This window comes from Vanacampus margaritifer, chromosome 1 (assembly GCF_051991255.1).
Source record: "Vanacampus margaritifer isolate UIUO_Vmar chromosome 1, RoL_Vmar_1.0, whole genome shotgun sequence".
NCBI classification, from domain to species: Eukaryota; Metazoa; Chordata; class Actinopteri; order Syngnathiformes; family Syngnathidae; genus Vanacampus; species Vanacampus margaritifer.
Window position 1 is genome coordinate 30,695,872 of NC_135432.1, and position 4,292 is coordinate 30,700,163.

Genomic DNA, 4,292 nt, shown 5'->3' on the forward strand with positions numbered 1-4,292 from the left:
TGGGATACAGCAGTATCAAATCTGCGTCCCGAATGAATGGAGCGATCGTTATCTTCCTTGATGACACTAACAAGGTGGGCCAGGTGGTTGAGAGCGGTGTTGTGATTAGGACACCTTCACTCCCGTTCTCCCCCTCGTGAGCCCTGCAAGGAAGGTAACGATCTCGAATGCTCCACCGTTCATTAAAAACGAGGTACTGGCTAAGGAACTGTCCAGATTTGGTCAACTCGTTTCGCCTATAAAAATGGTGTCTTTAGGTTGCAAGTCACCGCAACTTAAGCACGTTGTGTGTGTCAGGTTCAGATGTAGACATTTATCAAATAAAGAGAGAAGAAGCATCTGGTTCCAAATTTATTACTCATGAGGAAGAGAAAACTGCAGCCTTAGTTTGATCGGTACAGAGTCTCTCTTGGTTCATCATTCAAACAGTCCCCTTATATGTACTAATCGGGGCATCTGATTACATGACAGAAAGAGAAAAACAACTCCTATCTCACTTCACACTCTCTAAGTGCGGCATGCAAGTCCAGGGGCCCTGGCGTTGACGTGCTTCACGTCTTCTTATCAGTTGTCCTCACTCGGCAGCTGAGTCGTCCACTTGCAACTTCACCAAATACAATAACACTCCTTTGCAATACATAGCAATCCTAAACAGAAATTACTACACTATTACGTTGACTTGTGTTTCCCAAGAGGCAATTTACTTCAACACGGCAAATGTATAATAATCCTCCAAAATAATTCTTACATTTCCCTCCTGTTTATTCTACATTTGCCTCCAAAAATGTTGTCATCAAAAGAACTTTGATTTAAAGGTTTTATTCAGTTGAATCATTTACTGGATGACAAACTTAAACATTCCATCATGTCCCCTTTCTATGTTTTAAGTTTTAAGTTGTGTAAAATAGGACGGCAGGAGAAATTATCTCATCATTGGTTTGGTCATTAGTGTCTCCTCCATCACCATAATTTGCAGAAATAAGCAAAGGGTACCTCTCTTGTAATTTAGAATTTGTGGGAGCAAGTCGGACGAGTAATGCGCGAATGCAGGGAATACAACAACATCCACACAGCACAAGAACTGAGGTGAACAGAGTCATAGAAATCATGACAGAAAATACCAAACTTTTATATTTACCAAACGTTTTTTCCCCCACCACTCGTCCCATGCTGAGGTGGACACACCTGAGTGTTCTTTCATCTTTCGATTCAGGGTGCGCAGGCCTTCAATGGCTCTCGTGAGGGACCCATCTGGAGATGTGTTGTTTGGTATAAATGTACAACACTGGTCCCCAAACATAGCGCAAACGCCACCTTTCTCTGCCAGTAGCATGTCGACCGCAATGCGGTTCTGGAACGCCATGAGTGATGTTGCAGCCAATTGTTCTCTGACAGCTATAAATCCTTCTTCAGTATAATTCCCCAATTTTTGTACATTGTAATGGATGCAGTTGATTCGGTCTACATTTTTATTGGGTGTTACCCATATGAAAATAGATTCCCACCCCGCTGCAATTTGATTCGCCAACTTATACTCATCCGGAACGCCGCGAGGAACTCCAATTCCATCCAAATAGGTTGGTCCACCGTCCCACCAGGAAGCACGTCGCTTTCTTGAGAGATGGTGGAGGGGATCATGAGCTGAAATTGCTCTCTGAATATCCCCCAGTGTGGATGGAAAAATAAGCACCGGTAACTGCAGAGACACCAATGCACAACCACCAGTTGCATCTATCAAAGAATCAAACAATTTGGTGAATGAATAGCCTTCACGGTCACAAAGACCACACAACATAGTACCGCAAATCTTATCCACGCAATAGCCATGTCGACCGAGAACCCCTAATTAGGTTAGGCGTCTTGGAAAACTTCACTGACCGCAGGTATTTTCAGATTCTATATATCTGCTCCCACCTTTGAATCAGACTTTCGCTCACCCTCCCTGTTGGGTTTGTCGGTTGAGATGACCTTTTTACAATGCGTAAGATGTATCCAAGCGCTCCTTGCTTCAATCTCTATGGCCGTCGGCGTGGTCAGCAGCACTTGATGAGGGCCTTCCCACTTTGGAGAATTCCAGTGCTTCTTTTTGAGGCTTTGGATCAGTACCCAGTCTTCTGGAGCTACTAGTTCTTCCTGTTGGAGAGAAGCACAATCGCCTTCTGGTAATTTCAATTCATCTCTTTTCTCTAATGTTTTTCGCATGTAATCGGCCAAACTGGCTTCGTTGCCACTGTTAATGATAATAAATAATAATAATAATAAAAAAAATTGAGAATAAATTAAAGCCATATGTCGTATACATTCTGTGTATCCGTCCTACCATTCCCCCTGTTGACACATGGGTCACACCATGTGTCAATATAGCGGCCTACTTATAAAGATTTTTTGAGAATAAAACAAAAACAAAAAACTTGCAAGTTAAATATTTTTTTTTTTTTGTGTATTAAGCTGGCCAGCAAATTCATATTTCGTTATCCACAAATTTAAATGTTTTGTTTTAGAAGGACATTGGTTTTCTACAAACTTGCAGTCCTTACATGTTAACTGTTGTTTCGGGTCTTTCTTGTTGGCTTTTTTGCTATTTGTTTTCTCCATGTTGGAGTCAGCGATTCTCTTAAGGAGATTAAACTGACTTTAAATCCCCGAACAAACAATAATGAGGTAGCGAACCTCCACTCACACCGAGGTAGCGAACCTCCACTCACTCCCTCTCTACGGAGTGTAAACGCGCGTAGGACACCGTCGCCCTCTTCCAGTGTTATAGACTCTCTCTGTCTCTTCACGCAACATTGACTAGTATTCTTACGGTTTTTTATTCTATCCCCTTTTCCTCAATTTTATAGACTCCCTCTGTCTATTTCTCAGTCCCCTTTTCCTCAGTTTTATAGACTTCCTCTGTCTATTTCTCAGTCCCCTTTTCCTCAGTTTTATAGACTTCCTCTGTCTATTTCTCAGTCCCCTTTTCCTCAGTTTTATAGACTTCCTCTGTCTATTTCTTTTATCCACGGAGTTTAAATACGTACAGGACACCGTCGCCCTCTTTTCCACGGAGTTTAAACGCGCGTAGGACACCGTCGCCCTTAACTTTAAACGGACACTCATTTACCAAACATCCGCCAATGAAAATATAAGTGTCCTACCAGTGTTGCCTTCTCTCTTCCTGGCTTGCTTCAACTTTCAGTCCCCAGAAACAGGGCCGAGGTCCAGTCCCCTAAAATGGGACAGCTGCCGTGGCCACGGTCTTTCTTGGTCGTCGGCTCTGCCTCTGGGCACCTCCGGTATGTTGCAATCCGGCTATGAAGGACCAATTTAAATGTCAGGTTCAGATGTAGACATTTATCAAATAAAGAGAGAAGAAGCATCTGGTTCCAAATTTATTACTCATGAGGAAGAGAAAACTGCAGCCTTAGTTTGATCGGTACAGAGTCTCTCTTGGTTCATCATTCAAACAGTCCCCTTATATGTACTAATCGGGGCATCTGATTACATGACAGAAAGAGAAAAACAACTCCTATCTCACTTCACACTCTCTAAGTGCGGCATGCAAGTCCAGGGGCCCTGGTGTTGACGTGGTTCACGTCTTCTTATCAGTTGTCCTCACTCGGCAGCTGAGTCGTCCACTTGCAACTTCACCAAATACAATAACACTCCTTTGCAATACATAGCAATCCTAAACAGAAATTACTACACTATTACGTTGACTTGTGTTTCCCAAGAGGCAATTTACTTCAACACGGCAAATGTATAATAATCCTCCAAAATAATTCTTACAGTGTGCCACCGGAGACAGGTGCACATGGTGCTTAAAGACACGACGGGCGAGCTGAACCTGACATGCACTTTTAAAGTTGATACTTTTCCGTATATGGTGTTTGTTTCTACCGAACACATGAAGTGTTTTGGGTGCGGTGCGGAGGGGCACCTAGTTCGCGCCTGTCCGGAGCGGAGGGCGGCCGCTCCCGCACCCGGGGATGCGGCGGTGGCCGAAGGGGCGCCACAGCCCACGGAGCCGGCGGATTCTGCGGCGCCGGAGGCTCCGGTGTTGGCCGGTCTGTCGGCTCCGGTCGCCCCGGTGCCGGCGGGGTTGGTGGATTCGGTTGATACGGTGCCGGTGGTGGGCGGGGCCGCGGAGGGGTCGACAGGAGCCGGCGGTGGCCCGCCACTGCCACAAACCAATAACGTAATACAGGAATCGATAAAAGAAAAAAGGGGAGCAAACGCCGTCATTCTACGACCGTGTGACAATGTTTTTGTGAATGAAAACATGGCTGATGTGGGTGATGAGGCAATGT

At 44.8% G+C, this 4,292-nt stretch overlaps 1 long non-coding RNA gene across 1 annotated transcript; it reads right to left on the bottom strand.

The window, feature by feature from the left end:
• Positions 1-338: 338 nt before the first annotated feature.
• On the bottom strand, positions 339-3,765 carry LOC144037133 (uncharacterized). The gene is made up of 2 exons (XR_013288825.1): positions 3,141-3,765; positions 339-2,133 (listed from the first exon to the last, which is right to left on the bottom strand). It is a non-coding gene; the product is annotated as an uncharacterized LOC144037133 (long non-coding RNA).
• Between the last annotated feature and the right edge of the window lie 527 nt (positions 3,766-4,292).